Source organism: Martes martes (genome assembly GCF_963455335.1).
Source record: "Martes martes genome assembly, chromosome: 5".
Lineage (NCBI taxonomy): Eukaryota > Metazoa > Chordata > Mammalia > Carnivora > Mustelidae > Martes > Martes martes.
This window is the reverse complement of record NC_137892.1, coordinates 141,232,677-141,246,296: the sequence shown is the minus strand read 5'-3', so window position 1 is coordinate 141,246,296 and position 13,620 is coordinate 141,232,677. Positions and strand designations below refer to the sequence as shown.

Below are 13,620 nucleotides of genomic sequence, written 5' to 3'. Positions count from 1 at the left end.
CTCTGCAGGACCCTAGAGTACATGTTTTATTCATCTATGTATCCTTAAAAGTGCTTGGCACAGATATGCACCTTGGAAACAGCCAAATATTACTTGAATTAAGCTGCAATGACTAAAGAGATAAAAACCTGCCATGTAATCTAGAAGTGTTTCCCAGTTTATTGGTGTGCATAGTTTGGTATGGATATCGCTGATAGTGCTTTGTGTCATTGGGTTGACAAGTGAACATCTAAAGTCTTTAAAGTTCAAGGATATATCAGGTAGTAAACATATAAACCAAATTTATTATGTCTTTCCATGGAAGCTACCTCTGGAAATTTCACATCAAGATGACACAAATATTTTATGGTACAATAGGAAAAAGCTCAAGCTACCTTAGTGCAAACCAGAGAAACTGAAGACAATACAGTTGTATGTGCATAAACAAGAAAGATAAAAAGAGAACATACAGCAAATAATATCATATTGTAAAAGTTCGTTCCCTTAAGACTTTTACAAATGAAAACCAGACAACATTTAAGGTCTCAGTTTAAGGAAGTTTGAAGCAAAATGGGGAAAAGTAAGAGCTGGCCAATAGAAAGCATATTTTTCTTAAAATTCCTAGGAAGCTACATTGTGTAGACAATTCAAGTGTGTGGTAAAAAAGAAATCATTTAAGACCTGAAAATGTTGATTGCTGTGATTCACACACAAAAAAATCAACTATGGAGAAAAATGTGATGGTACAGGGAGAGAGAAATTCTATATAATGACTAATTCTTTTCTTTATCAACTATATAGTCTCCCAATCAACATATTTTGAGTTCTCAGGGGGAAAATAATCATTTCTGGAAAATAATCTCATCTCAACTCTTTCTACCATTTATATACAAGTACAATTCAGAAGAGAAACAGAAAAGAGAAGATGCCAAAAAATTCTGCTTTAACGTACAGTTAAGCAAAATTTTAGCATGCTTTATTGTTTTCTTTCCACAAATTGTAAAGCATAAGACTCTGGCCCATTTCCTTACTCAATCTATAGCCTAGAGCTTCTTCTTCTGCCCCCCTCCACCCCCAATAAGGGTAACTACCCCCTGGAAAGCAAACTTGCCCTTTAGAAATCAAGCAAGGCAGAATGGACTATAAAAAATTACCTTCTTATTCTATTGTAGCTATTTTCATCCACTTTTATTGAGAAATAATTGACATACATCACTACGTAAGTTTAAGGTGTAAAGTATGATGGTCTAATTTACATATATTGTGAAATGATTATTGCTACATTAGGTTCGGCTAGCATCCACCTTCTCATACAGATACAATAAAAAGGAAGAAGAAAATTCTCTGTGATGAGATAATTTATATCTTTTTTTAACATTTTATTTTAAGATTTTATTTACTTATTTGTCGGAGTGGGAGGGAGAGAGCACAGCAGGGGGAACAGCACACAGTAGGAGAAGCAGGCTCCCTGCTGAACAAGGAGCCCGATGTGGGACTCCATCCCAGGAACCTGAGATCATGACCTGAGCAGAAGGCAGATGCTTAGCCGACTGAGCCACCCAGGCATCTCGAGACAATTTATATCTTGAGTGTTCTATTCATCTTCCCAACTATGGTTATTATGTAAAAAGAATAAAAAGGAAGGGGCTCTTTACCTTGTGCGAAAGCTCTGATCTTGGTGATCACTGACTCACCTGCCTCTTAAAGGAAAATGCTTTTTAAACAAAATCAAGAAAATTAAGTGACTTGGTCAAACTTGAGTGGCAGTATTCTACTCCATTTTCTCTCCCTTTCAACAGTCTAGACATCACTTACTAGAGTATTAAAATCATAATGTCACAGTTGGAACTTTACTACAATGGCAAACCATCAGGTAATTTCTAAGGAAAGGGAGGGTGCAGGATGGGGAGAGACAGAATAGAAAATACAACACAAAAGAAATTACTCCATGGCAAGCAAAGGTACTCCAGAAAATTTGTAATGAGATAAAAAGCAACAATAATGTTTTCTTACACTTCTACCAGGTGCTACGATTTATAAAGCGCTCTTGCAAACAAGTGTTCCTTGAACGACCGCACAAGCACACCTCCATTTGAGCAGGACTAAATCCTTTCCGGTGTGAGAAAACAGAGGGGCTAAGAGACCACTGTCACTACGTGCAAGTGCCAAAGCTGGGGACAAAGTCCAGCTTTTTTGATGTATTTGAGTCTAAAACTCTTGCCTTACACCACATTATTAAGATATTAGAGTAGCAGAAAGTATTTTAGACATGGTGGGCAAATGAAACCATAGCATAAAGGCTTAGGAGTTAGAGCTCTACAAGAGTCCTCCAATTCACCGCACTAAGTTACTATGAGAACATTTCCCCCAGCCTGGCCATTTAGATCATTCACATTTCTTTTCACTGAGGTTGTTTCATTGGTCGCTTAAAGGAAGGGAGAAAGGGAGGAAGGAATGGAGGGATGAAGGGGGAGGGGAAGAAAAGAAAAAGAAAAGGGAACTGTTCAAATCCTAAACTTACAAACTGGTTCCCAAGCGAAAAAACTAATAAATGAATTAGCTCATAATATTCTCTCCTAGGATCACTCATCAGAACATAAGAGTAGGCTACAGAATTCCCTTTGGTCATCATTTATTGAATACATATAAGATGCTTGAGATTTAAGAATTTAAGAATTTGAACAAGAAACAGTCCCTCTCTCAAGGAAACTACTTGTTTTATAAAAATATAACTTTAAAAAACAAAATATATAACTTTAACTTTTTAGATCCTAAGAGTCAGTATAAGAATATTATAGCCAATATATTTCTTACTTCTGAAGAAAAATCCATTTGGGGAAAAGTCCATTAGCTAGTGAGAAATTTTTTTTTTAATTTCTGCATTTCAGTCATCCTGTCTCAAAGGTCTGCATTCATCTGTTAATATTTCCTTCCAAAGTGTATGTGTCAGAGTGAGAGGGGAAATAAGAGAGGGGGGCACAGGGAGCATGTGTGTAGGTATGTGTGGGCATGTGTCCTTAGATTTGGCAATTACTAAAGAGATCACACCATAAGGCAAAAAGGTAGGATTGTTACTGGTGAGTTACTGCACCTTACTAAATCAACTTTTTACTGGGTATCTGGCTCTCAGCTTGATTTACCACTGGCTTTTTGAAAATGAAAATGTTAGACTAAGCAGGAGCTGAGACTAATGTCGTAGTCTGCCAAAGACCTTGGACTTCCAGAGTCAAGCTAAAGGCAGTAAACAATGCCTTTTTGGGGAAATAACTTCATGCAGTGAATAAACCAAAAGGCAGTTGTTTAATTGATAAATCCCAAATGAATAATAACATCTATTACAGTTTGTATCATTTGTGCCAATAGAATTTACAAATAACTTAGCCTGGGGTCTGATATAATAAATACAACGAATCCAGAAACGTTTGTAATCATTGTGGGGAGTGTTGTTTGGCTGTATGCTCTGGTGTGAATTAGCACAGACATTGGAGTTCGGCAGACCTTGGTATCCTTCCTGGCCATGCCCTAAACTTTGGGTAAGTTACCTAACCTCCCTGACCCCAGTTTCTCCAGAAAAAACAAACAAACAAACAAAAACAAAACAAACAAACAAACAAAAACAGAAAATAAAGGTTAGCTCCTGGAGTCATGAGAATTAACTGACGTAACACACAACACTTTCTTGCAGTACGTGAGTGCTGGTCAAAGGTGTGTTCTATACTCTTTCCTGGGATTCTTGAGGGACCACATTCAGTTTGGGTCTACTTTGAATTCCAAAGATAAAGAACTACCCTGCCTTGTTTTCTACAGTTGCTGAAACAAATCACCACACACTTAGTGGCTTAAAACAGTACAAACTTAGTATCTGACAATTCTGGAGGTCAGAAGTCTGAAATGGGTTTTACTGGGCTAAAATCAAGGTGTCTACAAGATGTCCTTCTGGGGGCTCTAGGAAAGGATCCATTTCCTTGACTTTTTGGGCTTCTAGAGGTTGCCTGTGTTCCTTGGTTCAGAGTCTTCTTCCCCTTCTTCAAAGTCAGCAACCCATTTTTTCAAATCTCTGTCTTTCTGTCTCTCTCTCTCTCTCTCACACACACACACACACACACACACTGACCTCTATGCATCATCACATCTCCATCTGACTCCCACTCTCCCCTCTTTCCCTTATAAGGACCCTGATGATTACATTATGCTCGCCTGGGTAACCTAGCGTCATCTCCCTGTCTAAAAACCTTTATCTTCATCACATCTGTAAAATCCTTTTTGCCAGGAAATGTAACTTCCTCACTAGTTCCAGAAATTAGGACGTAGACATCTTTGGGAGAGCTATTATTCTGCCTACCACAACTATTATAGAACAGAAGTTTTGTTCATTTTATAGTTACTCTGGTACTTCTGACATTAAATTCAAGGTACTGAGTGTAAAAGATAAATGGCAAGGGAATTAATAAATTTCTCCTGAGTTTAGATTTAAAATTCTTTTGCTTTTAGCACTTTGTCAGAAGTTCTCCTCCACATAACACAAGGTCTGTTTCAATGGTTATGAAATCTAACAAAAGATAAAAGATTGAATTGAGTGGGGTTATGCGGAATCTCTGCAAATGCAGAATCTGTATGGTATTATTTGAATGTATTTTAAAAATTACAAGGTACACAAATGAGAAAAAAAATGGAAGGATAGAAAGATGATAGACTACAGATAGATGGATAGATAGATAGACAAACAGACAGAATTCAATCAGTGGTTCTCAATAGAGGCATTTAGTCCCCCAGTGGACATTTGACAACATCTGAAGACACTTTCGGTTGTCGTAAAAGTCCTATAGGTATCTAGTGGGTAGGGACCAGAAATGCTGCTAAATATTCTATAATGCATAAGATAGGTCCCACTATAAAGAGTTACTCAGCCCAAAATGTCAGTAGTGCAGAGGTTGAAAATCCTGAATTAGATAGATCTTTGTAATTCAGCACTTGAAATATTGTTTGGCGGTGGGGGGGGGGGGTGCCCGGGTGGCTCAGTCGGTTAATTGCTAACTGTCGGTTTCGGCTCAGGGTCATGATCTCAGGGTCCTGAGATCAATTCCTGAATAAGGCTCCACACTCAACGGGGAGCCTGCTTCTTTCACTCTGTTCCTCTCTCTCTGCCCCTCCCCCTCTAAAATAAGTTAATTAATTAATTAATTAATTGAAATACGGTTTGGTACAGAGTAATCCTTAAATGGATGTTCATAGGTCTGAACGTAAACACTCAGAGATAATACTTATGTTATGGTTAACATACTGCCTCAAATGCTGCTCTTGCTGGTGGTATAATGCTAAGAAATTACTTAACTCTTACCTTGCCTCAGTTTCATCTTTTAAGAGGAAATATGAAGAGTTTCATGATGAGTAACAATTTATATAATCTATGTAATGAGGTCAGCACATTTCCTGTTCCACAGAATAAGCTTGATAGATGTCTCCCATTATTTTTTTCCCAAATCCCAGTCAGACCAGTCGCCAAACTGATGAATCATATAAGAGAATGCTTTAAAGATAAAGTATTTCCACTGTTATAGAAATCAAATTATTTATACTGAATAGGAGAATATAATTTTTCAGGTCATCATGGAAGGCAACACATTATACTTGAAAAAGAACATGGGATATGAGGGAGCTTGATCCTAAGTTTTGTTAGAGGAAAAGAGATTTTCTATTCTTTTCGAGCCCATTTAATGTATTAAGAGATGGGCCTACCCAACTAGAACAAAACTCACAAATTCCATTTATATATATAGTCACCAAAAATTATTGGTGCCAGGCTCCAGGCTGCAGGTCATGTTTCCACTCCCATCATCTAATTGACTTTATAGTAGGAATTGGCTCTTCCTCCCACTGAAATCTTTTTGGTGGGGAATTCCTAAAACCAAGGGAGGATTTCACAGTCCCGGCCATTAAACACAGAAGCACACAGTCCTGTGCGTATCTGAAGTCCTTTCTATGACCTAAGATTACATATCTGAAGGCCCTGGGGGAAGAGTGCAAGTTTGTGGGTTAAAGGTGAAAGTAGACTGGTTTTTGTCCATTTCCATTTGAGGCAACCATGTGGTGAAGGGGCAGCCCCTTTTTGCTCCCAGGAGACCTCCCGGGCTTCTCCAGGGCAAGAAAGGGGTAGATGATGCCACAGATGGTACCCATCAAAGACAAAGCTACCCTGTAGCCAGGACCACAGGAGCCAAGGGCAATGGATGTCAGGGGGGTTTCTGATGACAATGAGGCAGGCAGGATGGAGCTACGCAGCTTTGATCTTGGAGAACAGAGATCATGTTTCCACCTGCCAAAAAGCACAGATGCCACTAAGGAAAGTAGCGGATGACAGATCTTGTCTAGAAACCAGTGGGCTAGAGGGCAAGACAAGGACTGCCCTTAACTCCAAAGCCCCCAAATTTCCCTCTAACACAGGCCACGTGAGTCTCTTTTTTTTATACACCCAGATGGTATGTTGGACTGGGTCAGGGGCAAAGGGAGAAAGCGGAAGCCAGAAAGACTGAGATTTATCTAAATGAGTTATCTAAAGAGACTCTGTTATTGAATCAGGTAGACGTTATTGGATTGCATTAAATTATTGACTTGATGTGCAACCTAATATTGAGTTCTTAATACTCAATGGGATTAGAGCTTAAGGGATAAACTATAAAAAAAAAAAAATAAGGAAGTTGCATCTTCCCTTGCACATCTGAGTGCAGTGTGCGCAAATACGTGGCCAGCAACTCAAGGGAAGGCGTGTTTCTATTTTAGCTGACTTTATTGCTTTTATTACCCCAGGCACATTCTCAAAGCCTCCTCTGATTTTCTCCCACACTGAGTCTGGAAACTGTGCTACGTGCTCATGCTGGATGCTCAGTCATTTTTCTCCCATCAGTAATGTTACCTTCTCCAAGAAGTCTTCATAAACCCTCAAAGGGCTGATATATTCCCTGACTCCCCCTTTGTGCAATTTACAAGTGCCTTCTATGCCATTCTCCGGCTTTTTATTTACCTTATTATTCCTAATACTTAATAAGAGTACTCAAGTGTCTAATTTCTGCTTTTATTCTGAGTCAGTTCTTCCAAGCCTAAACTGCAAGTTTGCAGAAGGCAAGTGTGGTGTTTTTTTTATTCACTGTTTCATGCAGCTCTCCAGGCCCATACATGTTTTTCAATGGTCTTAGTTCATAAAGTTAAATTAGTTTTATTATGGATCAATGTTTCTGTGAAATGGAGTATTTTCCATTCATCATCCATTAGTTTTGGCAACAGAAGGATATTTGAACTATAGCTCAATAAATCTTGAAGCTTCTTCACCATTAACAGGTGACTTCTGTCCGAAGACTCAGTGGACATACAATGGTTAATGTACTTGCTGTATTTATAATTTGTTCTCTTCAACAAACTCAATACAAGTTGGCTTTATTATTGTATTAGGATTTTTATTGGTTATTAAAGACGTGTTTCTAGATCTGAGGCAATAACTTGGATTCCTCCCTCAGATTGCTCAGATTAGATCATGTGCCTAATGTTTGGTTGTGACTGCCAAGTGATCTGGAACCTTCAGGAATGTAGAATCTTGGTACATAGAGTTATACTAAAATCAAGTGAGACAGGAGATGGAGGACACTAAGATTTATTGATTGCTTTCTATGTGTCAAAAACCTTCACTGATTATTGATATTTTGTCCAATTTTATCTTTACAACACTCATTCATTCATTCTTTAAAATCATTCATTATTGAGAACCTATAATGGGCCAGTATGTCAGGTGCTGAGAATACAGAAATGAACCAGACAACTTGGGTACTTTCTTTCATGAAACTTCCAATGTAGCTATTTGCTGAGTGAAACATGGAAATAAGTCATCAAAGAGATAGACTCCACCAATGGCTAAGTGGGGAATAAATCAAGAATGTATAGCAGAGGAATGTAACTTAGACTAATAGCTTACTTAGGGAAGGCTTTCCTGAGGAGATAGAGAGTGTGCAGACCTGATATATGAGTGGGATCACCCGGGTGAAAGTTGTTCAGAAGGACTTTATGCCAAGGGGACCATATGCAGGGAGGGCGAGATATGAAAGAGACTAATGCATCCTTTAGAAACTACAGTAAGCAGAGTATGCTGAAATAAGGAGTATCAGGGAGAGAGTGGAGGCTGAGGAGGCTAGCAAGGGGGCAGAGACCACGGTGGACTTTGGAGGTCATATTAAGGAGTGAAGATAGGCACTTTTATCCTGAGAGTAAAGAGAAGACCCTGCAGGATTTAATTAGAAGAGAAATGGCATCCTCAGAGGTGGTATTGTTACTATTTAAGTCGGGCTAGTTACAACAAGGAAAATAGACTGAGAGTAAGAAAGACAGGGTGTGTTTTAGGAGAGCCTCATTGCAATAGACCAGGGAACAATGGCAGAGACTTGGACCAGGGTGGTGGAAAGGAAAACAAGTAGGTGAGTCGAGATAGATGGAAGAGGTAGAACTGACAGGAGGTTGGTGTCTTAATGAAGTGGATGATGGAGGTAGAGGGGAGGATCTAGGATGACTCTGGTGGCCTTCACAGAGACCGGACATACAGAGGAGGAGCAGGTTTGGAGAAAAGGTGATGAAGTCAATTTAGAAGTCCTGAGTATCAGCTGTCCAAGAGACTCGCCTGGAAATCAAATGCATCTTTGACTCTGGATCTTGAGAAAATGGTCTGCCCTGGGGTCATCTATACATTTGAGCATCAAGGGCACAGAGATAATATTTGGATACAGGAAAATAGAGAGATGATCTCATCAGGGGAGAACATGAGAAATGAGAAAAGACAAGGACCTAAGACATTGGCCTAAGGGTGACCAACTTTTAAGGGACAAGTAGAGGAGAAATAACTGGCAAAGTCGATTATTCTGAGCTCTATCTTAGAGATGACAGAATGAAACTAAGCTAATCTAATTAATTTAGTTAATTAGCAGGAAAGTCAGAATTCAGACCCAAATCTTTCCACCTTCTGAATACTTCATGTTTATGATGTGAGAATGATTTATTGAAGCATTTCTCTGAGTTAGGCCTCCTGTGAGGCATTTTACATTCGTTATTTTATTAATTTTCAGAGCAATGTCCTCATAAACTCAGTAGGGTTGTTATTCCTATCATAGAGGTGAGAAAACTGAGACATGGAGAAATTAACTAAGGTCCCCAAAGTTACACAGCTGGTAGCTAGCATGCATTTCCACCCATCTCTCTCTCTCTCTCTCCCTTTTAAGATCTTATGTTTTTAAAGTAATCTCTACACCTAACATGGGGCTCAAACTTACAACTCTGAGATCAAGAGTCTCATGCTCTACCAACTAAGCCAGGTACCCCATGCCCATTTCTTTCTCTTACCCTAGTCTGTGCTTTTAACTATAGTGATTGTACTAGTTAAGGTGAGAACCACACTTGAACACTCATCAGAATTACCTGGAGGACTTCTTAAAACACAGATTACTGGGGGCTCCTGGTTGGCTCAGTCAGTTAAGCACCTGCCCTTGGCTCAGGTCATGATCTCAGGTCCTGGGATTGAGCCCTACATCCGGCTCCCTGCTCAGCAGGGAGTCCACTTCTCCCTCTCCCTCTGCTGTTCTTCCTGCTCACTCTCTCTCTATCTCAAACAAATAAATAATATGTTAAAAAAAAAAAAACAAATATTGGGATTGCTGGAAGCCCCCCCCCTTGAGGTTCTGATTATGAAGGTGGGAAGGGCCTGAGAATTTGCCCCATTTCTAACTAGTTCCCGCAACCTGCCCCAATAATGTGCTGCCATCAGCGTTTTCACTTGTGAAGCAATCATCAGATATAAATTAGTTAACTTATACTAGATCATTATCATTCAAATACTGCATATTAAAATATACAACATAAAATTTTATTGAAAGATATTTTTATTTACCTGGCCCTATAATCTCAAAACAGAATCTACTTTTAATTCCTGCCATGTACTTCAAGCAAGGTTGAGTGTCTTCCTTGTACAAACTCTACCCAACAAGCTCTTCACAACCTTCACAATATTACGTATCATGCATTGTAGATATAGATATAGATATAGATATAGATATATAGATAGATCTATTTCAGTGAAGCCTCAGTTTGTCCTAACTTGATTATAGACTTATTTTCTTAATTTAAAATAATATTCAGTCTAGTTAACAAAATTGTGTTCTCTCTCTCTCTGCTTTCACTCCAGTTTCTCCAGTTCAGTCCCATTCAGACACCTTTTCATAACTGTTCTTGGACTGCCCTATGACATATCTGATTGTCATCCTTTACCTCTCACAAATGGCCACATAACCTTGGCACTACACTCTATAAGCATATTCGCCATAATCTAATTTTTTTTTTACCTCAGCAAAAAAATCCCATAACCCCTTTTGGGCTGTTGTGGGTCGTCCCCCAGGTGTGTCATGGAGGTGAGCTTTGATTTAGACTCTGTTTTCTGTCTCAGGGATGCATATGCTTAAAAGACTCAGTTTGATCACTGACTCAGCGACTCAGTGACACACAGGTAATGGGAGGCAGAGGGCGGCATCAGCTCGTTTCATAAACCACTAAAAATCAGCACGATTAGTGTTATACCTTTGAACTGGAGTCCAAATCCAGCTGAGAGCTGGGATGTAGAGGCGGTAAAAACAGCCTGGCATTGCTCTGGCGTGACCATCCGCAGGGCTGTGTCTGCAACCCCAAATCCCCGTATTTATTTGTCAATGTGTTACACTTGGAAATAACAATAAATCAACAGAAAAGCAAAGACCACCAGCTCCTTCTGGAACAAAACGCTACAGGTACAGTAGTAAAAAGTCCTGTCAGCCCCGGATGAGATGTGACTTTCTGAAGAAAGTGGATAATTTTTACTTGATGGTGAATCGTTAAAAGTGAGCCAGATGATTAAACTTAATGGAACAGCCACATTAAACTGAAATTAGTAAAAACATGCCTCGGGCAGCCTGCAACCTTTTATTTGTTGTTGTTTAACTTCTGGCTTTTACAGTGGCCATGATGAATGACATCACAAAAGAAAAAATCCAATTAAAATCTAAGTGCTCAATAAACCCCTAATGTCTGGTTGCCACCGCCACTTTCTCTAGCACTCATGTCTTCTGTTTCCTCTTTTCCCCAAGAAGACAGAAAAGAACTGGCCCCGGGGGAGTTCAGCAGAAGGAGAAGAACACACAAAGGCCTCTGGAGGTTTCTGCTCTCCGCACTCTCTCAGACACAGGCATTGCACTTCGAGGGGGATGAGGTTAAATTGTTTTATTATCAGACAACGCCTGGTTAAAGAGATGCATTTTCCCACTAGTTTTCAAATACTGATAAATCAGAATTGGGATCTGGAGAGCAATCCCGTTCGTACTCTTAGCTGGTGTCTCCACTGCCCTTTCATACCATCTCGAGTGTTTGTTCTATAAGTCATTGGAATGGTCTCTCCTGACAGCTAAAAATAAGTTTCTGATTACTTTTACCTGAATAAATCTTGTGGCCAGATGTGGTATTCACCTACTAAGTGTGCAACAATTACATATTGAGAGTGATGAGAGAACCAGGCGAGGGAAGTCTACAATCTAGCGGGAGGCAGAATATCATTCATCACGTGGAAAGACAGCACTTGCCACCCAGTAAAAGAATACTAGCTTTTGATGACAGATTTTGCCTTAGAGATACCATGTGTTTATAAAATTGGGTTTTCAAAGTCCTTACAACAAAGTTCTCAAAGTCAAAATAAGAGTCAGAACACGCTTATTATGAATGGGGAGCTAACAGGAATGGTATCTTAAAATGTGCTTTTACTGCATGTTTACATAGGAGTTAATATAGTATTTGTACATAGTCTCTAATTAGATCTTCCTGATAGCCTTGTCCTGTGCTTCTATTATCCTCATTTTATTGATAAGGATCTTGGCTCAGGGAGGTTAATTGACTCTGCTATGATCTGACATGTGTGAGGGAGAACGAATGAACACAGCTCCTATTTGGGACTCTGGTGCGTGCCCCTCACCCTCTGCCAGGTTTGCTAACCATGGTTGCCCGGAAGCCAGATCCAATGGGCAGTGATGTTGGTTTCATTACTCATGAGTTAATGAAATCGCTTTTTAAGAGCTCTCTTCAGTCATTAGAATTTGACGATGGAGAGTTAAACTTTCCCCAGTGGCTCTTTCTGTGTAATCACGGTTTCAACATTTCCTTAGCATATCACATTACACAAATCATGGAGTCCTCTTTTGTTTTACATTTCTTACTGCATTTGTCTCATTTCTAAGCAATTCCTTCTCTGTTTCCATTTATCTTCCATTATTTCCTGCCAAATTGCTTTCAAGGCTACTAATTGTATGAATAATATTCTCTTCCTCAAACTCTGCTTTTAACTAGCATTAGCTGTGTGGCGTTGGACACCATTTCCCGATCTCTAAAAACAGGGAGGTTGCACCGAAGAATCTATAGGGCCTTTTCTTGTGCTCAAGTTCTAAGCTTCTGACTGTCACACAAGGTATACAGTTTTGAAAACACTACATAAACCAGAGCCTTGGTTTTCTTGACTCAGTGATGATGGAGTCACTTAGCTCATGGTCCCCAAAGTGTGTTTCTTGGAAAACTGTCCTCGGGAATTTCCACATCCAGAAAGGATTCTTCACACAAGAATATTCAGGGAAGTTAGATTAAATAAAATTAAGTAGTTTTGAACTGTAGGCATTCACAGCCTTTAATACGTTAATGTACACTGGGTGACACCCAAGAAAAAGACAGAAGATGAAGTATTTCCAAAACTTATGGGAGCACAGAACCCCTTTTCCTTAGCATTTTGTAAAAATAAAAGTTCATGAGATACACTTTCAGAAGGGCTGGATTCGCTTATTTTCAAAGTCCTTCTTTGGCTTGAGAGTCTGTTTTCAAATGTGCTTGAAGACGCTACTTCAAGCATTTCATGTAGTGTTAATCAACAGGACACCAAGTTGGCTTACCCATTGCTACTATTGCCATTCTTGTTGTAACATGGCCCATATTCTGTCTAGACAGAGATGAAATAAGGTTTAAGGACTAGCTACCTTCCCAATAAACTATCTCCTCTCTATGTAGCTGATACTTATAACTAGGATTTTAAAATAGTTCTCTTCCATTTTCACTTTTGCAAATTTGTGAATAGGGTTCGCTTATCTGAAGACCTAAGAAAATTCCTTCTAAACTTTTTCTGAGATGGGAAAAAGGGAACCAAGGACACTATAGGAACTCAGTGCTCTAGAAATCATCTCTGAGAGAGGCAACGTGGGCACGTCATCAAAGTTATAATCATTCTCTTCCGTTTCAATGGTATATTAACATTCCCTTAATTCCACCTTTAACCCAGATGCATTTCACTGACAGTCTTACCAGAGCCTCTGCTTGATGATCATCAGGAGCGGGGAACCCACTGCTTCATAATATGCAGACCATTCCACTTCAGTCTGACTCCAGTTTTTAGAAGATCCTCACCTATATTCAATGAAATTCTGAGTAGTAAATATTCTTGTTCTCAGTGACCTTGTAAATTGCCTAGTCAAGGGATTTTTCAAGGCTCTGTTCCTAACAACACAATGTATCTCAAGTGCTTTGAGTTGAATTTCATATGTAATTAAATAAATATCACAT

General features: G+C 39.3%; 1 protein-coding gene across 1 annotated transcript in view; it reads left to right on the top strand.

Moving 5' to 3' along the window:
- The window catches only part of CDH6 (cadherin 6), a gene marked incomplete at both ends in the record, with an annotated part of 52,667 nt that overhangs the window by 18,519 nt on the left and 20,528 nt on the right, over nucleotides 1–13,620 (top strand). The window lies entirely within an intron of this gene.